Consider the following 25,232-nt stretch of genomic DNA (forward strand, 5'->3'; position numbering starts at 1 on the left):
TCACATTTTATACTCACACTTTCTTTTTCCACTGTCCATCTTTTATTCACACCTCCAGTTTTAGGTCCCTCCCCTCACTCCCACTCTTCCCTGTCCTCACTGAGAAGGGAGCCTCTTCTTGATTCAGGATGACGGCTATGGGTTTGGTTTCCTCTGCTTTTTTGTCAACACTCCTCTTACCACTCTCTGTTTTCTAGAAATATTTTTTAAAACTCTCCTGTTCTCTTTATTTTTGTGGATTTATACACGTTTTCATTCCTTTACTGCCATTTTGGTGGTGTCTTAGCTGTCTATGGCCATACCACCCTGAATGCTCCCGATCTCATCTGATCTCGGAAGCTAAACAGGGTAAAGCCTGGTTAGTACTTGGATGGGAGACTGCTTGGGAATACCTGGGTGCTGTAGGCTTGGAAATCCTGATGGTGTCATGGTTAAGAGCTACAGCTGCTAACTAACAGGTCGGCAGTTCAAATCCACCAGGCACTCCCTTGAAACCTTTTGGGGCAGTTCTGCTCTGTCCTGTAGGGTTGCTATGAGTCTGAATCAACTTGATGGCAAGGGTTTTTTTTGCTTTGTTTTTTAGGTGAGAAGAAAGATAAATGCTTGGGCCCAATCTACCGTCTTGAACCTAGATATTATTATCTCAATGTAAACTGATTAATAGGATCTTTTCCAAAAGGAGAATAATCTGAGTGGGGTTTTGAATGTGTGAGATAGAAAACAATCACTAAATACAAATAACATTTTTTCTGAATTCTCTTACTTAACTTTTCTTAAATATTTGGCACTATTTCCAACTCCTTTTTTTGAAACTTCCTCCTCCCTTAACCTTTGAGACTCTATTCTCTCTTTGCTGTCCTTTCAACTTAAAAACTCTTCTACCAGCTCCTTTTTCTCTATTTGTTTCTGGAAAGATTAACCCTCATTCTTTTCTTCTCCCTCTATTTATATAATACGTGGGCCAAAGATCTTCCAAATCTTTATCTCCAATGCCAACATCTTTCCTGATCTTCAGATCTTCATTTCAGGCTGTCTGTAGGACATCTTTGCCTAGATGTTCCACAGGCATTCCAGACTCTACATGTTAAAAATTAAATTGAGTATCTCTATAACATTTTTCTCCACTGTGTGCCTTATCTTGGTTAAAATCACAACCATCACTTAGTCGCTTAAGCTAGAAACTTTGACTCTACCTCTCAGTGGCAGGCACCAGCTACAAGCTTATTTCCCAGGCTCCCTGAGCATAGATGAACTACACTTCCCAGGCTCCATTGCTGTTAGGTATGGCTGAAGGAATGTAGGGAGAAGTGATGTATGTCACTTCCAAGCCTGGCTCATAAAAAAAAAAAAACTCTTCCTTGACTCCTGTTTATTAGCTGATTTTCAGAAGTAGATTGCCTGGCCTTCCTTCCCAGTCCAGCTTAGTCTGGAAGCTCTGCTAAAACCAGTTCAGCATTACAGCATCTTCCTTTACTCCTCCTTCTATACCTCTTTGCTGGCTAGAAGTTGACACCAGGGCTAGTGTTTGCTCTGTGCATTCTATAGAGGGGAAGTGTGTTATTCTCCTTAGCTCGGGAAGGGAAGTCACAGCTTATAAAGGGACTGTTATTGAAAAGGTTCCCATCCTAGAAGGAGCGAATTCCTTTCTATATGATCCTTTTAACATTCCTATCACCATGTATGGGAGCAGTGGCAGTTCAGTGGTGGAATTTTCATCTTCCATGCAGGACATCTGTGTTTGATTCCTGGTCAGTGCACCTCCTGTGCAGCCACCAAGTGAAGATTTAGTTGTTGGTGTAATGCTGAACTGGTTTTAGCAGAACTTCCGGACTAAGCTGGACTAGGAAGGAAGGCCAGGAGATCTACTTCTGAAAATCAGCCAATAAAAACCCTATAGATCACAACAGTGCAGTCTGCAACAAATCCTGGGGATGGCACAGGACTGGGCAGCATTTCATTCCATGAGTCCAGGGCCAACTCGACAGCAATGAACAACAGCAACAATCACCATGCCATCCTGGGACTGGATTAAAGCTGTGTCTGTACATATACCATAGATTGCCCAAGGAAAGAGACAAGACACAAAGCTTTTTCAAGTGTTGAAACATAATGATCTCTTCCCCACCCCTTACTCCCATCATAAAGTTTTGTCAAACCAGTGTACAAAGCAAGGACCCAAAGCTTCTTTGATTCTACTCAAGTTATGGCGAAAACCTAAGAATAACTCAAAAAGCAGTAGAGTTACCTACCCACAAAGTCACTGATAGAAAACACATGTCTTTTCTGTGTCAAGCAATACCAGGATAGGACCCCAAAAATGCAGCCAGAAGATTAGACTATCCTCTCAGAAACATCCTGTTTCTCACTCCTTTCCCATCCCGCAGTTGTATGAGAAGCCAGACTGGGGGTTGAGGGTGAGAAGCGGCAGGGATCCCAAAGTAGCCTACAGAACGTCACTTTTTCCTAAAAAAAAAAAAAAAAATTTTTTTTTTTTTTTTAGAGCCTAAGGTCACAGGTGAGATACAGTGGACATTCCTGAGAAGGAGCCAAATACAGAACTGGGAAAAAAGAAAAACAGAAAAGCACACTGAAAATGTAGTTCTTTGCCTGAGACAGCTGTCAGGCCTCAAGGAGACTGGATGTGGGAATTCACCTGAATAAATATCTAATTCTGGGGTCAAGATACCATGCAGGAACCATGTATAGCTGGAAAGTGAGAGATTTCTTAGGTCTTCTATTCCCCCCCTACCAAGAAAAAATTTCTTCCTTTTCTTTCTTGGGCTCACTGCCATTGTACTCATGGAAACCATTGTGGTCTAGAGATGATGTCTCTGAAGGCTCCAAGTTTAGTCCTTGGTTGGCTGGTCTTTCTCTGTTCTTTCCCACTCAGAAAGCTTACTTGTTCCCATGACTTCATTGATCACCTGTCTGCTGCCAGCTTCCAGCCTTAGCTTCTCACTCCAATTCCCATCTCCTCAATCCTGCTACTGAAAGGGCATACAGCTTGGTTCCTTTAGACTGTCTGACCTTGCCTCACTCACAATTCTGGGGCATGCACAATGCCAGCTGTGGTGGACTAGTTCTAAAAGATTTACACAAGCTACCTCCTGTTTCCTGCCTCCAAACCGCTGTTCTCCACTCTTACCTCTCTCTTCACTGGCCTCTACTTTGCTCCATTCTTCCATATCCTCCGTCTGTTCCTGCCTCTTCCTTCTATTTAGCCACAATCCCATTTTAAATACATATCCCATGGATTCAGTGACGGTAATTCCCCTCTTGGCCCAATCATCACAGTCCCCGTAAGAGACATGCCCATTCTCTACCCTGGACCACCAAGTTAGGGCTATTTCTTACCCAGCCTCACCACGAAGGCAAGAAATTCAGACATACTCATAGGTCTCACACCCTCATTTTCCAATGCCCAAAGTCAAGGTCTTCTTCCTTCCAAACCTGCTCCCACTCCTAGGTTCTCTTTTCCTAACTTCCAAGATTTGAAACTTTGGAGACATTTTGAAATTAGATCTCTTCTTTATCCTCTAATTTCATTCAGTACCAAACCCCAATACTTTGGTGTTTCGATGGCATCTCTCTAACCCAGGACCTCCTCATTACCCACCTAAATTACACAGCAGCTTCTACTTGGTCTTAGTTCTTTCTCTCCCTCTCACCCACTCTGAATCCACTGCCACTTTAATATTCCTTAATACCGCTCCCAGCCTGCTATGCACCTAGTCAAAAGGCCTTCAGGACTCACTCTTTCCTAGACATCACGTCTCAACTTGATGTACTGTTGCAGAGGAGGGGTAATGCTGAACTAGGTTACAGTTAGAGTGCTATCATAGATTAATAGCATCCCTAGAACTTGCGCAAGTTAGTTAACTTCTGTGAACACTAGTTTTCTTAATTATACTATAGGGATTCGGAAAGCACTTATTTCTCTTTTTTTCACTCTAAGAACTTTTCTCTTTCTTTTTTTTTTACTCTAAGGAATCATGTAAATATGAGGTGTAATTAGGGGAATAGTTATTAACTCATTTGGCTGGGATTTAAGGTCCTCCATAAACTGGTCTCCAAGAAATAATTGTAATATTTCCCTTAAATCCTAGTCCTGAAATTTCTAAGAAAGAGGCTCCGAGGACATAGCTGGAGTGCAATTAATTACTTCCAGATTCTGAGTTTCATAAATTGTAACATTCCCTATTCATCTTATTCTGGCTGATTACAGTGGCTGTAATCTGGGAAGACGTGTCTTTGGGATCAGAGATATGATTTTTGTGATCCTTATGTACAAAGGAGGAAACTCTGGTGGCACAGAGGTTAAGTGCTGTGGCTGCTAACGAAAAGGTCGTCAGTTCAGATCTACCTGGTGGTCCTTGGAAACTCTATGGGGCAGTTCTACCCTGTCCTGTAGGGTCATTATGAGTGGAAGTAGGCTTGATGGCAACAGGTTGCATACAAAGGTGGTGATTAAAGCCATTGCTTTAATTTAATTACCTAGGGAGAGAGTGAGGAGATGAGAAGTAGACTGAGGACAGAGCCTAGGGCAACACCAGCACAGACCTAAAACATTTATTAGATTTTCTGGAGCCTAGCTCAGTGCCAGCTCAGTCCACCACCCACCTGTCAGTTTGTCATACTGTGATGGGTTACCTGTTGCTGTGATGCTAGAAGCTGTCACCATAACACGGTGACCCGTGTGGTAGACAGGTTTCAGCAAAGCTTCCAGACTAAGACAGACTAGAAAGAGAGGCAATTTAATTCTGAAAATCAGCCAATGAAAACCCTATGGATCACAACAGAATATTGTCCAATATGGTGCTGGAAGATGGGCCTTCTAGGTTGGAAAGCTCTCAAAATAAACAGTGGTCACAACAAAGGGCTCAAGCATATCAACAATCACGAAGATGTTGCAGGACCAGGCACTGTTTCATTCAGTTGTATATGGGGTCACCATGAGTTGGAGCCAACACCACAGCAACTGACAGCAACGACAGCTCGGTGTCTACCATGTACGAGGTACTCAATAAACATTTTTTTTGTTAATGCGCTTTAGGTGGAAATTTAGAGAGTAAATTAGTTTCTCATTCAACAATTTATACACAATTTTTTTTGTGGCATTGGTGGTAACCCCCACAATGCATTAACACTTTCCCCTTCTCCACCCCGCTTTCTCCATTTTCATTCATCCTGTTTTCCTGTCCCTTCCTGCCTTCTTGTGCTTGCTTTTGGGCAGGTGTTGCCCACTTGGTCTCATTGACATGATAGAACTAAGAAGAATGTTCTTCATGTGTATTATTGTTTGCTTTATAGACCCATGTAATCTCTGGCTGAAGGGGTGCGCTTCATGAGTGACTTCAGCTCTGAGTTACAAGGGTGTCTGGGGGCCACAGTTTTGGGGTTCCTCCAGTCTCTGTTAGAATAGTAAGCCTGGTCTTTGCATGTGTGCATGTGAATTTGAATTTTGTTCTACATTTTTTTTCTGCTGTGTCCAGGACCCCCTGTTATGATCCCTGTCAGAGCAGTTGGTGGTGGTAGCCAGGCACCATCTATCTAGTTCTTCTAGGCTAAAGCTGGTAGAGGCTCTGGTTCATGTGGTCCATCGGTCCTTTGGACTAACATTTCCACGTGTCATTGGTTTTCTTCGTTCTCCTTAGCTCCGGATAGGGTGGGACCAGTAGATGTATCTTAGATGGCTGCTCACAAGCTTTTAAGACGCCAGATACTACTCACCAAAGTCAGATGTAGAACATTTTCTTTATGAACTGTTATGCCAATTGACCTAGATGTCTCCCAAGACCATGATTCCAAGCCGTCAGCCTAGCAACTCAGTCCCTCAGGATGTTTGGATGTGTCTGTGAGGCTTCTATGACTTTGCCTTGGTTTCGTTGTGCCGACTTCCCCTATAATGTGTACTGTTTTTCCCTTCACCAAAGTAACCACTTACCTACTATCTAGTTAGTGATCTCCCCTCTCCTCCCTTCTCCTCCCCCATAACCATCAAAGATTATATCTTTCTGTGTGGAAACCTTTTCCTGAGTTTTCTGAATAGTGATCTCATACAGTATTTGCCCTTTTGAGATTGACCTATTTCACTCAGCATGATGCCCTCCAGATTCATTCACTTTGTGAGATGTTTCTCAGGTTCATCATTGTTCTTTACTGTTGCAAAGCAGTCTGTTGTGTGTATGTACCAAAATTTGTTTATCCATTCATCTGTTGATAGATACTTACATTGTTTCCACCTTTTAAAAAATTTTTAATGTGCTTTAGGTAAAATTTTACAGCTCAAGTTAATTTCTCATTCAAAAATTTGTACGCATATTGTGTTGTGACATGGGTTGCAATCCCCACAATGTGGCAGCACACTCCCCCTTTCCATCCCAGGTTCCCTGTGTCCACTCATCCAGTTCCTGCCCCCTCCTGCCTTCTTGTCTTGCTGTTGGGAAAGAGTTGCCCAATTAGTCTTGTATATTTGATTGAACTAAGAAGCACGTTCCTCATGTGTTAGTGTTTGTTTTATAGGCCTGTCTAATCTTATCTGAAAAGTGGCGTTTGGGAGTGATTTCAGTTCTGAGTTAGCAGAGTGTCCAGGGCCATAGTCTCGGAGGTTCTTCCAGTTTCTGATAGACCAGTAAATCTGGTCTTTTTTTCATGACTTCGAATCTTGTTCCACATTTTTCTTCTGCTCTGTCTGGGACCCTCTATTATGATCCCTGTCAGAGCAGATGGTGGTGGTAGCCAGGCACCATCTAGTTCTTCTGGGCTCAGGCTGGTGGAGGCTCTGGTTCACATGGTCCTTTAGTCTTTTGGGTTAATATTTTCCTTATGTCTTTAGTTTTCATCGTTCTCTTTTGCTCCAGACTTGATGGAACCAATAGATGTTTCTTAGATGGCTGGTCGCAAGCTTTTAAGATCCCAGATGCTACTTACCAAAGTCAGACGTAGAACATCTTCTTTATGAACTCTGTTAAGCTAATTGACCTAGATGTCCCCCAAGACTATGGTCCCCAGGCTGCAGCCCCAGCAACTTGGTCCCTCAAGGTGTTTGAATGTGTCTAAGAAGCTTTGCCTTTGTCAGGTTGTGCTGACTTTCTCTATATTGTGTGCTGTCTTACCTTTCACCAAAGTTTACATTTATCTACTATCTACTTAGTGATTTCCCCTTCCCATCGCTCCCCTCCCTTGTGACTATCAAAGGTTGTTTCTTTCTATGTGGAAACCTTTTCTTGAGTTTTTGTAATAGTGGTCTTATACAGGATTTGTCCTTTTATGATTGACTCATTTCACTCAGCATAATGCCCTCCAGATTCATCCATGTTGTGAGATGTTTCACAGATTCATCATTGTTCTTTATTGTTGCGCAGTATGCCGTTGTGTGCATGTGCCATTATTTGTTTATTCGTTCATCTGTTGATAGGCACTTAGGTTGTTTCCATCTTTTTACTATTGTGAATAGTGCCACAATGAACATGAGTGTGCATCTCTCTGTTCTTGTGATGGCTCTTATTTCTCCATCGATAAACATTTTTTTAATTGAATTCAATTAAATAGTAGATGTTTCATTCACTCATCAAATCATTCATTCAATAGATATTTATTCAAAAACCAAACACACTGCCATTGAGTAAATTCCAACTCATAGTGACCCTATAGGACAGAGTAGAGCTGCCCCACAGAGTTTCCAAGGAGCTCCTGGTGGATTCAAACTGCCAACATTTGGTTAGCAGCCGTAGCTCTTAACCACTGTGCCACCAGGATTTCCGGATATTTATTAAGCACCTGGAAAAGATTAGGTAGTGTGCTGGATATTGAGGACACACTGATAATCAAAATAAACACTGCTGTGGGACCTTAAAGTTGGGAGGGGGGTGAGAGATTGGCGACAGACCTTAATCAGATAATCCCAGTAATGTCATCACCAACCGTGATAGCATATAAACTAGTATAGAGGGTCAGAGAATGTATTCCTAAAAAAGTGATATTTCAACTGAGATCTAAAGGTTGGCTGAGTCGTGGGATTCTCAGTAAATTCTTATCAGCTGTGACTGATGGCCTCGGCTAATCTTAGCCAGAGAAGAAACTTTGACACTACGAATTTCTGGGTGAGAGGAAGCAAAGGCTGTACCAAAGGCAGGATACCGGGCAACCTCATACTTTTCTGCAGGTAGAGCTTAGTTGTTGTTAGCTGCTATTAAGTTGGCTCTGACTCATGGCCCCCTGTGTACAACAGAATGAAACATTGCCTAGTCCTATACCATCTTCATGATCATGCTGCTAATGTGTCAATTCACCGCATTGAGGGTTGCCCTTGTCTTCATTGGCCTCCTATTTTACCAACTCTAATGTCTTTTTCTAGTGATTGGTCTTTCCTGATGACATGTCCACAGTAAGTGAGTCGAAGTCTCTCCATCCTCACTTCTGGTTTTATTTCTTCTAAGGCTGTTTTGTTTGTTCTTTTGGCAGTCCACAATATTCTTTGCCAACACCACAGTTCAAACACATGCATTCTTCTTCTGCTTTTCTTTTTCACAATCACTTTCGCATGCATATTAGGTGATTGAAAAGACCATGGCTTCGATGGGCTGCACCTCAATCATCGGAAGTAGGTATACATTCTGTTCATAAAGTTGCCTTACTTAAGAAGGGTAAAACCTTAGTTTGAAAATTACTTATAAAAATATCGCAAAGGCAGATGCAAAGTTTCGGCCCTGTTTACACAATTACAAAGTTGTCCTCTTAATCCATATACTTGGGTATGTCTTTGGGACAATCTCATTGGAGACCCCTGTTTTTAGAACTCTCTAATCGAGCATCTGGCTGGTCCTGTGTGGAGAGAATAGCACACACGTTTGGCACCAGGCAAGAGACTTCAGCTTGTAGTTAATACCTTCCCTTTATATAACGTAACTTTTTCAGTCGATGGGTTTTCATATACTACAATGTTATTAATTCCCTTTGCCACTTCAAGGACACAAGGGCTAAGCTAAGTAGGTTAAGGATTAAAGGAAGTATGTGAGAAAAGCATTTTTCTTGTTTCACTTTTGTAGTTTTAAAAGAAAATAATGCTTAGGGAGATGGGATAGAATTTCCTAGCAGAAACTACAGGATCAGGTTGCAAAGTAATTGAGTGTCATAGAAAAGAAAGGTGATTGCTTTAGTAGGTGCTCACTAAGTCCTACCTATAAAAGGCTTCCTCTCATGAATGTTAGAACTTTCCAAGGCTTTCCTTAGGCTAACTGTGAGGCTACACTCACCAAGACTTTTTTCTTTTTTTTTTTTCCCTCCTTTAATAACTTGCAGAAAAGAATGTTTTAATCATAAAAGGGAAATCTACATGTGGGAATTACAAATGAATTATGGAAGCAAATATGATACATGTGAGAAAAACAGACCATGATGCTTATATTTGTCATCCTATATTTTCATCATGCTTTTTTTTTTTTTTCCTAAATGTGTTTTCTTCTCATCTATGTTTGAGAACATCACAAACCTTTTGGGAAGCTGCCTCTTTCCTTGACTCCATAGCATCTTTCAGGCTGTCTGTCAGAGTGATTTCATGACTGATTGTTTTGTTATAACTTTGGAAGGACAGTTGCATGAAATATTAGTTATTTCATAGCTTCGTATAATAAAGGACTGTGATATTTTCTAAATAAACATCTGGGTCACAGCTAGATGATTAAAGTAGTTAAATAGTATAAAGGGCACTTTTCTCCACATTCAAAGTTATCATCCTATTTATCTGCTTTTATTTCTTGCTCTTTAAATTAGCATATTATTCCATTTATTTAGCAAAAAGATTTGTCCCACTTGCCTTTTTATGTCTGCTTGTCTGTGAAATTTCTATCAAGCTGGAATGTACACAGCTCCAAACCTGGGCTGGACTCACGCAGGGCTGGGCTTATTCCTTGGTCTCCATACTCTATGAACCCCCATCCCAGGCAATGTTCTTCCTTACTCAATAGTGTTTTTTCTGTGTCCAAAAGTCTCAGATGGGTACATAAGAAAACAAAAATATAGCACCCCCCAGGTTTGGAGGACATCATTTCCCAAAATAAAATGCTTTTGTTTTATGATGATGCCTGCTCTGAAAACAGCATGTTTGCCTCTTTCAAAAGTCAAAAGACTGAACCAAGGGAATAAAAGAAGATAAGAGGTAAAGTAGAAAGAAAATAAAAGTGACTATGATCAGAAAAGAAAGTAGGAAAAGGAAAAAGAAAAAGTAATTGAGGATAAAATTTAGTGGGAGATCCCATGATCTCTTATTTTTAGAACATTCTGGTTTTGATCCTATTTCCACCGTTTGCTGGATTTGGTATAAGGAAATTTAGCATTTGCAGAGTTAGCCTGGATGGAAGGGCACTTGAATAGAGGAGGTAAAGGCCATATGGAGTTTAGCCTCCTTTCTCCATCCACAGCCAAAAGGAAAATATGGCCTTTGTGGGAATGACACAATTCCTTCACTCTATGGCTTTTGTAGGCAAGTATCAAAAAAAGTATTCAAACTAGCTTCACCACAAATGGAAAATTCACCTCAGCATCTGTTAGGATATCTCACAGAACTCAAGGCAGGAAAGCAGCTGAGTCTCCAGAGGGCTGGAACCAGAAATCAAGGACCGTAGCAGTTACTTCCTCTTAGCCACACTGTCTTCATATCTGGATCTGTGTGTTTTTTCTTGTTGCTGTACATTTCTGCTTTATTCATCTCATTCTTTCTCTGTACACTAGCTTTCTTTGCTTCTCTGTGAACTGGGGTGCTTTCCATGTCCTCTCAGTTACAGCATCCCAGGTAAACTAGCATCTCTATACCCAAAACTCCAAATGCCTGGGATAGAGAAGCTTTTAGGTTCATCTCAACCAGTGAATGGCCTCCCTATGGGTCAGATGCCCTCCTCTTATCCAATCAGTTGAAGGGATGGGGTCACATGGTACAAACAGATCTTTATGGGCCCATACCTGGGTGTGTGGACTAGTTCTCAAAGAAGGGGTGAGGTTTGGTGGGGCAAAATCCCTAAAAACAGTCCACCATGTTCCAATTGCCTTAATTTTCATTTGTTTCAGCTCTGAGGAGAACCCTAGGGAGGAGGGAGGAAGAGAGAAAGTCCTGGCTTGTCCCCTGAAATTCTTGGCACAATTAGGTGCTTCACAAGTATGTATCGAATGAACAAAATAGAAAGGTGACCAGGTGGGAGAGGAAAAGCAGACAGGTGATAAGCATGGATGTCATAGTTATTCTCTTCCCGTGGTTTTTAAAAATTATTATTCTCATTAGGAAATAGTTCCAAAATGACTATGGTTTTGGGTATGAAGCTATACCCATACTCAACATCATTAGACTGCAGGGAAATACATATTAAGACCACACTGACCAAGCAGAGTGACTAAAATTGAAAGGAATGACAATTCTAAATGAGGGTGAGAATGTGGAGAATATGGAACTGTCATACATTGCTGGTGATGGTGTATATCGGTACAACTTTTAAAAACTGTTTGGCTGTGTATGTATTAAAGTTAAATATAACACCTACCCTATGATCCAGCAATGTCATTCCTAGGTATACATATACCAAAAAAAAAAAAAAAAACCCATTACCGTCAAGTCAATTCCAACTCATAGCAACCTTACAGGACAGAGTAGAACTGCCCCATACGGTTTCGAAGGAGCACCTGGTGGATTTGAACTGCTGACCTTCTGGTTAGCAGCCATATACCTAAGAGAAATGAGCATGTATAACAACCAAAAGACATGTATAAGAGTGATAGAAACTTTATTCTTTTTTTTTTAATAATTTTTGTTGAACTTTGTGAACATTTACAAATCAAGTCAGTCTATCACATATAAGCTTATATACACCTTACTCCATACTCCCACTTAATCTCCCCCTAATGAGTCAGCTCTTCCAGTCTCTTCTTTGGTGACAATTTTGCCAGTTTCTAACCCTCTCTACCCTCCTATCTCCCCTCCAGACAGGAGATGCCAACACAGTCTCAAGTGCCCACCTGATACAAGTAGCTCACTCTTCATCAGCATCTCTCTCCAACCCATTGTCCAGTCCCTTCCATGTCTGATGAGTTGTCTTCGGGAATGGTTCCTGTCCTGGGCCAACAGAAGGTTTGGGGACCATGACCGCCAGGATTCCTCTAGTTTCAGTCAGACCATTAAGAGAAACTTTATTCTTAATAACCAAAAAATGTAAACAACTCAACTGTTCACAATTATAATCTGTAAATAGACGGTGGAATATTTCTGTAATGGAATGCTATGCAGCAATAAAAAATACTGAATGACTGATACATGCAGCAACAATAATGCTCATAGACATAGTATTTCCAAAGAAGCCAGAAACAAAAGAGCATATACTCTAACTACATACTGTATAATTCTGTTTATATGAAATTCAAGAATTGACAAACACTAATCTATGACTATAGATATCAGAATAATAGTTACCTTGTTGTTGTTATTCTTAGGTGTCATCAAGTTCGTTCCAACTCATAGCAACCCTATGTGCAAAAGAACAAAGCACTGCTTGGTCCTGCACCATCCTCACCATCATTGCTATCTTTGAGCCAATTTTTGCAGCCACTGTGTCAGTCCATTTCACTGAGGAACTTCCACTTTTTTGCTGACCCCGTATTTTACCAAGCATGATGTTCTTCTCCAGGGACTGGCCCTTCCTGATAACATATCCAAAGTATGTGAGACGAAGTCTTGCCATCCTTGCTTCTAAGGAGCATTCTGGCTGTACTTCTTCCAAGATAGATTTGTTTGTTCTTCTGGCAGTCCATAGGGTATTCAATATTGTTCACCAACACCATAGTTCAAAGGCATCAATTCTTCTTTGGTCTCCTTATTTGTTGTCCAGTTTTCATATGCATATGAGGCGATTGAAAATACCATGGCTTGCATCACGCACACCTTAGTCCTCAAAATGACATCTTTGCTTTTTAACACTTTAAAGCGGTCTTTTGCAGCAGATTTGCCCAATGCAATAGTTACTTTAGAGGGCTTAAAGATCCCTAGGTGGTGCAAACAGTTTGCTCTCGCCTGCTAACCTAAATGTTGGCAGTTCAAATCCACCCAGTGGTATGACAGAAGAAAAGGCCTGGCAATATGTTTCCACAAAGATTACAGCTAAGAAAACCCTATGAAACAGTTCTACTTTGTAACACACGAGGTCGTTGTGAGTTTGAATCTACTCCATGGCAACTAACAACAACAACATTGACTGGCAGGGCATTCGAGGAAGCCTCCTAGGGTGACGGAAATGGTCTATATCTTGATGTGAGTGGTGGTTACACAGGTGTAGGTTTATGTAAGAATTAATTGAGCTGCTCTTTATTGTAAATTATATTGAAATTTTAACAAAATACACATTTACTGTCTTTGCACTCTTGCACAGTAAGACCTTGGTAGGATTTCTCTAGGGCCATGGACGATGCTGTCAGAACCGTTTCTGTCCTTTCCTTGGAGGTGCTCTAACATCCTATCCGATGCCATGATTTTTTTTCCTAAACATCAACTTGTAAATTTTTTGGATTGATAAAGCTATCTGAATAAATGATGGTGAGGCTTCCTCTTCAGCACTGTCTGGAGGAGATGGACTAGGCACAGAGCAGATAGTGCTTGGCAGCATGGTGTGCAGATGGTAGAAGAGATAAGGGAAAAGCACAATTGGCAAATATTCCGTTACATGCCTTGGGGACAATTCGTGGACAGAAGAAATATTTCTATTGGCGTGTTAGTTAGCTCAGAGCCTGTCCTGGCTAGAAATACTGGCACCTTTTACATATTCCTCCTCTGCTTTTTGACAGCAGGATGCTTTGTGCAGGGAGGTAAGAAAGGAGTCCTGGAGGCCAGCTGGGCTCTTCCTCATTTTCAGTGCCTTTCTCCAGGGAGATACATCTAGAAATGTCTTTGTGGTAAAAGAGCTCAATACACCCAGAGGTATATAATCTCCTTTTATATTCCATCCAAGATGGGTCCTTCCTCCACACGATGTCATGTCTCGGATGGGTGCGTAATATGAGTTTCCAGACCCTGGTAAGATTTAGATTTTCTTTGTGAACGTCTGGGTGGACCCTTTTAATTAATCTCCAAAGCATCTGGATCCTGTTTCTCTACACAGGTTAAATAACTAAGCTTCTTGAGCCCCTCTATCTGAGCCCCATGAGAATGAAAGAGTGAACGGCTTTCTTAGGGGTTTGCTTCAATTCCACAATGTCTTCCTAATACAAGTTGACAAGGTGCTGTGCCTCATTCCCGGGAGTGGATATCACTGCGCAGTGGGGGATGATTTTAATTTCTGAATTGGGCGGAGGGAGCAGCAAGTTGTAGGACAGAGCGGTAGCTTGTGAGAAATCTCTTTGCAAGGAACTTGAAGGTTTCCTTGCCATTTCAATTATTTTTACATGTACAATTAAGTGATATTAATTACATTCACCAGGTTATGCAACCATCACCACTATGGTTTCCAAATATGTTCATTACCCTTAACAGAAATTTAGTGCCCTTTAAGCGCCAACTCCCCTTTTTCCCCTCCTACCCACCCCCTGTTAACCATTAATAAACTTTAGTCTATGTGCATTTGCCTATTCTAGATATTTTTTATAAGTGGGATTGTACAACATTTGTCCTTTTGGGTCTAACTTATTTCACTCAGCATGGTGTTTTCAAGGTTCATCCATGTTGTAGCATGTATTGGACCTTCTTTACTCTTTGTGGCTGAATAATATTCCATTGTATGGATATACTACATTTTTTAATCCATTCATTTGTTGATGGACATTTGAGTTGTTTCTACCATCTGGCTGTCGTGAATAGTGCTGCAATGAACCTTGGTGTACAAGTATGTGTTTGCATCCCTGATTTCAAGTCTTTTGGGTACATACCTAAGAGTGGAATTGCTGGGGCATGTGGTAATCCTATGTCTGACTTTTTGAGGAATAGCCTCTATTTTTTTCTCTGTTTTTGATCTCTCTACATCCTTCCCTGCCTCCTCCCTCATTTCCTTTGTGTCCTTTTCTCTGAGTCATCTTTGCTTGATTCTCACTGAATTTCACTGATTATTCTTTCATTGAGTATATCTCCTAACATCCTTTCCTGTGGCATCACCTTTTTTTTTATCTAGGAGAGCTAGAACAGACCACCCTACACTATCACACGTCTTGTATTTTCCTCCTCCTGTAGCCTGCCTCCATTTTGCAATATGACAAAACAAAATACATAGACTTTTGAGAGCCATTTGCATTGATTCCCTCATTTATTTAAATCAAGACACATATTATTAGACATATATAACTGTTTTTTTCTTTCTTTTTAAATTGTGGTTTAAGTGAAAATTTACAAATCAAGTCAGACTCTCATACAAAAAGTTATACACAACTTGCTATGTACCTCTAGCTGCTCTCCCTCTAATGTGACAGTGTACTCCTCCTCTCCACCCTGTATTCACTGTGCCCATTCAGCCAGCTCCTATCCCCCTCTGCCTTCTCATCTCACCTCCAGACAGGAGTTACTCACATAGGCTCATGTGTCTACTGGAGCCAAGAAGCTCACTCCTCACCAGTATCATTTTCAATCTTATAGTTCAGTCCAATCTCTGAAGAATTGGCTTCAGGAATGTTTCCAGTCTTGGGCTAACAAAGGGTCTGAAGACCATGACCTCCAGGGTCCCTCTAGTCTCAATCATACCATTAAGTCTGGTCTTTTTAAGAGAATTTGAGATCTGCATCCCACTGTCATCCTGTTCCATCAGGGATTCTCTGTTGTGTTCCCTGTTAGGCCAGTCACTGGTGGTAGCTGGGCACCATCTAGTTCTTCCAGTCTCAGATGATGTAGTCTCTGGTTTATGTGGTCCTTTCTGACTCCTGGGCTCATCTTTACCATATTTCTTTGATGTTCTTCATTCTCCTTTGCTCCAGGTGGGTTGAAACTAGTTGATGTGTCTTAGATGGCTGCTTGCTAGCATTTAAGACCCCAGGTGCCACTCACCAAAGTGGGATGCAGAACATTTTCCTAATACATTTTGTTATGCCATTGACCTAGATGTCCCCTGAAACCATCATCCCCAAGCCCCCTTCCCTGCTACTGTAGCCTTCGAAGTGTTTGGTTGTGTTCAGGGAACTTCTCTGCTTTTGGTTTAGTCCAGTTGTGCTGACCTCTCCCGTATTGTGTGTTGTCTTTCCCTTAACCTAAAATAGTTCTTGTCTATTATCTAATTAGAGAATACCCCCTCCCTTCCTCCCCATCCTTGTAACTATCAAAGAATATTTTCTTCTGTGTTGAAACTATTTCTTGAGTTCTTATAATAGTGGTCTCATACAATATTTGTCCTTTTGCAACTGGCTAATTTCACTCAGCATAATGCCTTCCAGATTCCTCCATGTTATGAGATGTTTCATGGATTCATCATTGTTCTTAATTGTTGCATAGTATTCCATTATGTGAATTACTGTAATTTATTTATCCATTCATCTGTTGATGGGCACCTTGGTTGCTTCCATCTTTTTGCTATTGTAAACAATGCTGCAATGAACATGGATGTGCATATATCTGTTCATGTAAAGGCTCTTATTTCTTTAGGATGTATTCCAAGGAGTGGAATTACTGGATCATATGGTAGTTCTATTTCTAGATTTTTAAGGAAGGGCCAAATTGATTTCCAAAGTGGTTGTACCATTTTACATTCCCACCAGCAGTGTATGAGTGTTCCAGTCTCTCTACAACCTCCCCAACATTCATTATTTTGTGTTTCTTGGATTAATGGTAGCCTTGTTGGGGTGAGATAGTCTCTCATTGCAGTTTTAATTTGCATTTCTCTAATGGCTAATGATTGTGAGCATTTCCTCATGTATCTATTAGCTTCTTGAATGTCTTCTTTGGTGAAGTGCCTGTTCATATCCTTTGCCCGTTTTTTTAATTGGGCTATTTGTCTTTTTGTTGTTGAGTTTTTGCAGAATATTGTAGATTTTAGAGATCAGACACTGATTGAAATTGTTGTAGCCAAAAACTTTTTCCCAGGCTGTAGGTAATCTTTTTACTCTTTTGGTGAAGTCTTTGGATGAGCATAGGTGTTTAACTTTTAGGAGCTCCCAGTTATCTAGTTTCTCTTCCGGTGTTTGTGCATTGTTAGTAATGTTTTATATACGGTTTATGCCATGTATTAGGGCCCCTAGCATTGCCCCTATTTTTTCTTGCATGGTCTTTATCGTTTTAGATTTTATATTTAGGTCTTTGATCCATTTTCAGTTCATTTTTGTGCATGGTGTGAGGTATGGGTCTTATTTCATTTTTTTGCAGATGGATATCCAATTATGCCAGCACCAGTTGTTAAAGAGACTGTCTTTCCCCCATTTAACTGACTTTGGGCCTTTGTCAAATATCAGCTGCTCATATGTGAATGGATTTATGTCTGGATTCTCAATTCTGTTCCATTGGTCTATGTATCTGTTGTTGTACCAGTACCAGGCTGTTTTGACTACCATGGTAGAATAATATGCTCTAAAGTCAGGTAGTGTGAGGCCTCCCACTTTGTTCTTCTTCTTTTTTTTTATTGTACTTTAGATGAAGGTTTACAGAGCAAACCAGTTTCTCATTAAACATTTAGTACACATAATGTTTTATGACATTGGTTAACAACCCCATGACCTGTCAACACTCTCCCTTCTTGACTGTGGGTTCCCTATTACCAGCTTTCCTGTCTCCTCCTGCCTTCTAGGTCTTGCCCCAGGGCTGGTGTGCCCCTTTAGTCTCATTTTGTTTTATAGGCCTGTCTAATCTTTGGCTGAAGGGTGAACCTCAGCAGTGACTTCATTACTGAGCCAAAAGTGTGCCCACAGGTCATACTCTCGAGGTTTCTCCAGTCTGTCAGGCCAAGAAGTCTGGTCTTTTTTTGTGTGAGTTAGAATTTTGTTCTACATTTTTCTCCAGCTCTGTCTGGGATCCTCTATTATGATCCCTGTCGGAGCAATCAATGTTGGTAGCCAGGTACCATCTAGTTGTACTAGCCTCAGTCTGGTGGAGACCATGGTAGATGTGGTCCAGTAGTCCTTTGGATTAATCTTTCCCTTGTATCTTTAGTTTTCTGCATTATTCCTTGCTCCCAAAGGGGTGAGACCAGTGGACTATCTTAGATGGCCACTCACAGGCTTTTAAGACCCCAGATACTACTCACCAAAATAGAATGTAGAACATTTTCTTTATATACTGTGTTATGCCAATTGAGCTAGATATTCCCTGAGACCATGGTCCCACAGCCCTCAGCCCAGCAATTCAGTCCCTCAGGGAGTTTGGATGTGTCTATGGCGCTTCCATGACCTTGCCTTGTACAAGTTGTGCTGGCTTCCCCAGTATTGTGTACTGTCTTACCCTTCACAAAATTTACCACTTATTTAAAACTGATTTTTTGTTTTAATCAAAATATACCACAAAATTGTTTAGATGACCTCCGTCATATGCCTTCTAGATTGTTTAAAGAGCTTTGTTATGTCAGTTCCTTACCACTGGAAAATTTTCATGTCTTTGATTCTTTTTTTAATTTGGAAATGTCAAACAAATGCAAAAGTATGATGAACTCACATGTGCCTATCACTTAACTTTAACAATTATCTACAATTTTCCAATGTTGTTTAACTTATCCACCATACACACTTTTCTTTTAAAAGTTATTAAGGAAGCCCAAGATACCGTATCGTTTCATTGTCCATACCTTAGTGTGTATCTTTGACTTTAACATTCAGAAAGGAACACGTAGAAGATATAAAAAATCATATCAAATTTTCATAAAACTTTCAATTTTTATTGGTAGAATTTGTTTGAAAATGGAAAGAGTCAATTTATTTATGATGTAACAAAGTTCAATTGTGTTTCATATTATTTCCAGGCCTGTGGCAGGAATTCATGATAAAAGGCATATATTTTTCAACTAGCATTTGTTCTCTGTGTTTCCCAGATATATCCATTTACCACAGGGCTCCTACCCTTCTTGAGACCCGTGGATTGAAATCAAAACATGACACTTTAAATAATAGGTGAGACGGGAAGATGGCCATCACATATTGTACTCTGTGGTTTACAACCAGTAGTGCAACTTATTTAGAAGTCTAAAATATCTTCGTTTTTAAAACGTCAAGCTCACCCAGTGCCAAACAGTTATATGATGTTATAACATTCAAACAAACCAGAGACAATGAAAGGCACCATGCATCAGTAGGTAGGAACCAAAGAACAGCCATGGAAGCTTTTCTGTTGGGTGTGTTCTCGCTCCAGTTGAGGTAAACTGTTTGTTAAGCAGGTCTGGGGTCCCAGAAGGAAAGCTTTGTTAAACTTAGATTCCTCTGAGTTCTGTGAGGGTAGCCAGAGAGGTCTCAATAGTTTCTTTCTACTGTGGAAATGTTTTAATCTACGTGAATGTTTTCCTCTTGCAATGAATTTGTTAGCTGGAATCTGGGAAGCTGGTCTTTAGTTTGCTTCATATTACAGCTCTTCCTTTGAGGGAAGGGATACTACAAATGGACCATCTTACAATATGTCTGTGGCCAGTCTTGGAGGGTTGAGGGTTCAGCTTGGAATTCGTGACAGTTGCAGCTCCTAATATTTCTATACGGGAGCAGCTTAAAAGGTGGTAGTCTGAGAATTTATCTCAAAATTATATTAGCCTAGCACTTCACATAGGAGGAAATGTCAACTGTCTATATTAAAGGATAGGGGCACTGACAGAGCTTAGAGCCAAATTTAGGGGGGTGGCTGGGCAGATGGTGTTCTCAAAGGTTCTGCGACTGTTTTGTTATCTATGCCTAGGTAGAGTCCCACAGTCTCTTCTACCCAACTGGTTTTCTACAGCAAACTTTCTCCAAGTTTATTCTCTCACAGAAGCCTTAGGTCAGCTTTGCCTAGGTATGAACATATAGAAAGATCATTTTTAAATTAAAAAAAAATTTTTTTTATTGTGCTTTACCTGAAAGTTTACAGTTCAAGTCAGTTTCTCATACAAAAATTTATACACACATTGTTATATGACCCTAGTTGCTCTCCCTGTGACAGCACACTCCTTCTCTCTACCCTGTATTTCCTGTGTCCATTCAACCAACTCCTGTCCCTCTCTGTCTTCTCATCTCACCTCCGAACTGGAGCTGCCCATTTAGTCTCATGTATCTACTTGAGCTGGAAACCCTGGTGGCATAGTGGTTAAGTGTTACGGCTGCTAACCAAGAGGTCAGCAGTTTGAATCCGCCAGGTACTCCTTGGAAACGCTATGGGGAAGCTCTACTCTGTTCTATAGGGTCGCTATGAGTTGGAATAGACTTGATGGCAGTGGGTTTGGTTTGGTTTTCGGTTTATCTACTTGAGCTAAGAAGCACACTCTTCACAAGTATCATTTTATGTCTTACAGTCCAGTCTAATCTTTGTCTGAAGAGTTGGATTCGGGAATGGTTTTAGTTTAGGCTAACAGAGAGTCTGGGGGCCATGAAAGACCATTATTATTAATTTGTTTATATCCAGCTTATTTCTAAATATATGTTGAGGTGGCCCAGATTATCCAATTGTCTTTGACTTTTTAAAAAAAGATGATGCCCGTGACAGTGAATGGTAATCTGTGTGTATAGGTGTAATTGAATGAACTAACTCAGGATCACATGGGGTGCTTACAAGATGTATTTTCTTTGACTAGGGGCCTTTGAAGCTACCAGAAGGGTCTATCTTGTTTGCCATTCTTCTTTCTAGAATCTCTGCTGGGAACGTCATCATCTAAAAGCTAAGGCTCTTAATCTGGGGTTGGGCAGCAGGAAGCTCTGTGGATCCCTTGAAATTGTAGGCAAAATAATGGGGTAAGGGCTTTCGATGGAAAGCCCACATTTTTCATTAGATTCTCAAAAGACAACATCCCTCTCAAAAGGTTAAAAATCCACTGTTCACTATCAAAGCTTCTAGGTAGAGTTAGGGAAAACTCAGAAGAACTTCTGCCTTCAACACTGGGCTTTACTATTGAATTGTCTTTGCCTCATTACCCCGAGTAGCCTGAGAGGAGGGTCTCTGTGTCTGAATACAGCTTCTCCATTTGCCTAGGCTCTCTATTGGTTATTATAGCAACAGGAATTTTATGAGAGCCTTCTTGTTAACAGTGTCAGAAAAGCCACAAATCAGTTATGAGAAGCTGGGTTTGATTCTCTCCCAAGGGCTTGTAAAAACTCCAAAACTGGTGAGCCCTCTTTTCAGAAGCACTACACACATAAATGTAGTGACAGAATGTGTATTCAATGTAGGTGAACTACAAAAGGTTGGTTTACCTCATTCCCTTATGATCCGTGGATATCTAACACTTTTAGTTATTTTTTAGCAATATGATCAGGTAGACTCATACCATCTGTCATTTTCTGTAAACATTGAATTTTCTACCTCCAAATACAGACATAGTGAGCACGCCAGCAACGTCCCTGAGCTACTTGGGCAGATTAATGTCATTTTTAATAATTAGCCACAATAGTGTTTAACTTCATGGATATAAGGAATTGAAAAGTAAATATCTTTAGTAATGTCATACTTTCAATTTTAGAAAAAGTCTGTCACCTGAAAAGCTGAAATGTAGGCATATACTATTGCTGTTGTTGTTAGGGTGCTATTGAGTCAGTTCCAACTCATAGTGACCCTGTGTACAAAGAAACACTGCCCATTCCTGTTCCGTCCTCATAATCATTGCTATATTTGAGCCCATTGTTGCAGCCACTGTGTCAATCCATCTTGTTGAGGGTCTTCCTCTTTTTGCTGACCCTCTACTTTACCAAGCATGAGTTCCTTCTCCAGGGACTGGTTTCTTCTGATAACATGTCCAAAGTACATGAGATGAAGTGCCACCATCCTTGCTTCTAAGGAGCATTCTGGCTGTACTTCTTCCCAGACAGATTTGTTCGTTCTTCTGGCAGTCTATGGTATAATCAGTATTCTTCATCAACACCATAATTCAAAAAGCATCAATTCTTCTTCAGTCTTCCTTATTCATTGTCCAGCTTTTGCATGCATATGAGGCCATTGAAAATATATGGCTTGGCTCAGGTGCACCTTAGTTCACAAGGTGACTTTTTAAAAAACATTTTAAAGAAGTCTTTTGCAGCAGATTTGCTCAATGCAGTGGGTCTTTTAGTTTCTTGACTGCTGCTTCCATGGGCACTATATCAATGTTCTACTACTATCCATAAGATTTTCACTGGCCAATACTTTTAAAAGTAGTTTGCCGGGTCCTTTTTTCTAGTCTTTCTTAGTCTGGAAGCTCCACTGAAACCTGTTGAACTATGAGTGACCCTGCTAGTTATTGAAATATCAGTGGCATAGCTTCCAGCATCACAGCAACACAAAAGCCACCTCAGTATGACAAACTGACAGATGAGTGATGGATGTACTATTAGTACCATTAAGAAGTCAATAATTTGTCTTTAGAATAAGTATTATAAACCCTAAGCCTTCACATTTCCAATTTTGCCTAATTTTTAAAAAATTACCTGCTTCATTTTTCTTGAGTTTCTGTTGCTGTTAAGCTTTGAATTTAAAAAGGACACTTGATCACCATCTTTCTGAAAATCTCTTTAAGAAGTAACTTCTTGAAGATCTCTAACACCTGTAGTTGAAGACCTCTAAACCAGCGTTTTCCAAATTGCAGGTCATAACCCTTTAGAGGTTTATGAAATCAATTTAGAGGGTTGCAACATAATGTATTTTTTTTAATTAAATAGAATATAAAGTATCAGAGTGCATCATATATAGTGATTATAAGTACTATTTTATGAAAATTTTAAGTTGTTCACATGTATGTGTAGTGGCAGTGCTGTACCGATAAATGTTTAACATGATCTCTTTGGAGCAACATATATGTGTATATATTAATATATATACACGAAAAATTTTTAAACAATGTTGTTGTTAGGTGCTGTTGAATTAGTTCTAACTCATAGCGACTCTATGTACCACAGAATGAAATACTGCCTGGTCCTACGCCATGCTCACAATTGTTATGCTTGAGCCCATTGTTGTAGCCACTGCTGTCCATCCATCTCATTGACGGTCTTCCTCTTTTCTGCTATTACAATACAATAGTAATAGTTAATAACTTATGAGCAGTTACTATTTGTGTGTACTTTCTTCAATTCCTCAACTCCCATTAACATTTTGACTCACTCCAGTCTAGCTTCCAGTTCCACCATTCAATGATGCAGTGCTTGGCAAGGTCAACATCCATATAGCCAAACTCAGTGATCACTGCTCTGTACTCCTTCTCCTCAATCCCTGAGACACTTCTCTTTTTCCCACACACTCCTGATTTTTCTTTTGTTCATTGGTCATACCTTCTCAGTTTTCTTTGCTGCTCCTCATCTTTCATCTCTAAATTTCATACCCTCCCAGGGCTTGGTTCTAAGCCCTCTTCCAATATCTATTTATTGTTTCACCCTAGGAGGTATAATCTAGTCCTAAGGCTTATATTCCATTTGTTAAGGATTGAATTGTGTTTCCAAGACGGATATGTTGAAGTTCTAGTCCCTGGTATCTATGAATGTGACCTTATTTGGAAATAGGGTCTTTGAAGATATTATCAGTTAAACATGAGTTCCTGCTAGAGTAGGACAGGTCCTAATCTAATATGAGTGGTGTCCAAATAAAACAGGAAAAGAAACACAGACACAGGTACACAGGAAAAAGGCCATGTGAACATGGAAGCTGAGATTTGAGTGATGTGTCTATAAGCCAAGAATGCCAAGGATTGCTGGCAACCACCAGAAGGTAGGAAGTGGCGAGGAAAGGCCCTCCCCTAGAGCCTTCAGAAAGAGTGTGGCCCTGCTGACACCTTGACTTCAGATTTCTAGCCTCCAGAGCTCTGAGACAGACAATAAATTTCTATTGTTCTAAGCCACTCACTTTGTGGTACTTTGTTACGGCAGCCTTAGGAATTACTATATCATCTATTTGCTCATGGCTCTCAAATTTATACCCCCAAATGTAACATTTTTTTCCATCATCAGATTGTGTAACAGCTAGTGATGTCAGCATCTCTTCCTGGAACATCTAACATGCATCTCAAAGTGTTATGATATGACAGCAGAACTCAGGATTCCCCACCCTCACTCTCCCAACTTTTACTTCTCCAGTTTCCCTCATCTCAGTAAATACAGCCCCCAAATTATCAGTCAAAGCCCTGTCAGAAGACAGAAACCAAATTAGTTATTTAAACAAATAATTAGAAACAGGTTTTGACCAAATGAAGGAGGTGCAAAAACTTGTCTACCAGATATTAGGATTTATTATAAATATATAGGCTCCTGGGTGGTACAAACTGTTTGCTCTTGGCTACTAACAGAAAGAATGGCAGTTCAAATTCACCCAGTGGTGCCATGGAAGAAAGGCCTGGAAATCTGCTTCTGTAAGATCAGAGCCAAGACTTATTCAACATTGCACTGGAAGTCCTAGCTAGAGCAATAAGGCAAGAAAAGGAAATAAAAACCTGTTGCTGTCAAGTCGATTCCAACTCATAGTGACCTTATAGGACAGAGTAGAACTGCCCCATAGGGTTTCCAAGGAGCAGCTCATTGCTTTGAACTACCCAACATTTGGTTAGCAGCCATAGCACTTAACCACTATGCCACCACAGCTCCAAAAAGGAGATAAAGGACATTAAAATTGGTAAGGAAGAAGTAAAACAATCCCTATTTGCAGGTGATGTTCTATACATAGAAAATCTCAAAGATTCCACAAGAAAGCTACTGGAACTAATAGAAGGATTCAGCAAAGTAGCAGGATATAAGACCAATATACAAAAAGCAGTTGTATTCCTCTACATCAAAAAAGACAACACAGAAAAGGTAATCAGGTAAGCAATTCCATTTATAATAGCCCCCTGTCTTAGTCATCTAGTGCTGCTAAAACAGAAATACCACAAGCAGATGGCTTTAACAAAGGCAATTTTGTTTCCTCACACTCCAGTAGGCTTCAAGTCCAAATTCAGGACATCAGCTCCAGGAGAAGGCTTTCTTTCTCTGTTAGCTCTGGAGGAAGGTCTTTCTCATCAATCTTTCCCTTGACTAGGAACTTCTCCATGCAGAAATGCAGGGCCCAAAGGACACGCTCTGCTCCCAGTGCTTCTTTGTTGGTGGTATAAGGTTCCCCCCCTCCACCCGCCTCTCTGCTTGCTTCCCATTCCTTTATCTCTTGTAAGATAAAAGGTGGTACATGCCACACTCCAGGGAAACTC

General features: G+C 40.5%; 1 non-coding gene across 1 annotated transcript; it reads left to right on the top strand.

Annotated features, from left to right (window-relative positions):
- The first annotated feature begins 288 nt into the window (after nucleotides 1-288).
- On the top strand, nucleotides 289-408 carry LOC111748447 (5S ribosomal RNA). The gene has a single exon (XR_002784163.1). It is a non-coding gene; the product is annotated as a 5S ribosomal RNA (ribosomal RNA).
- The last annotated feature ends 24,824 nt before the right edge of the window (nucleotides 409-25,232 follow it).

Source organism: Loxodonta africana, chromosome 4 (genome assembly GCF_030014295.1).
Source record: "Loxodonta africana isolate mLoxAfr1 chromosome 4, mLoxAfr1.hap2, whole genome shotgun sequence".
Taxonomy (NCBI): domain Eukaryota; kingdom Metazoa; phylum Chordata; class Mammalia; order Proboscidea; family Elephantidae; genus Loxodonta; species Loxodonta africana.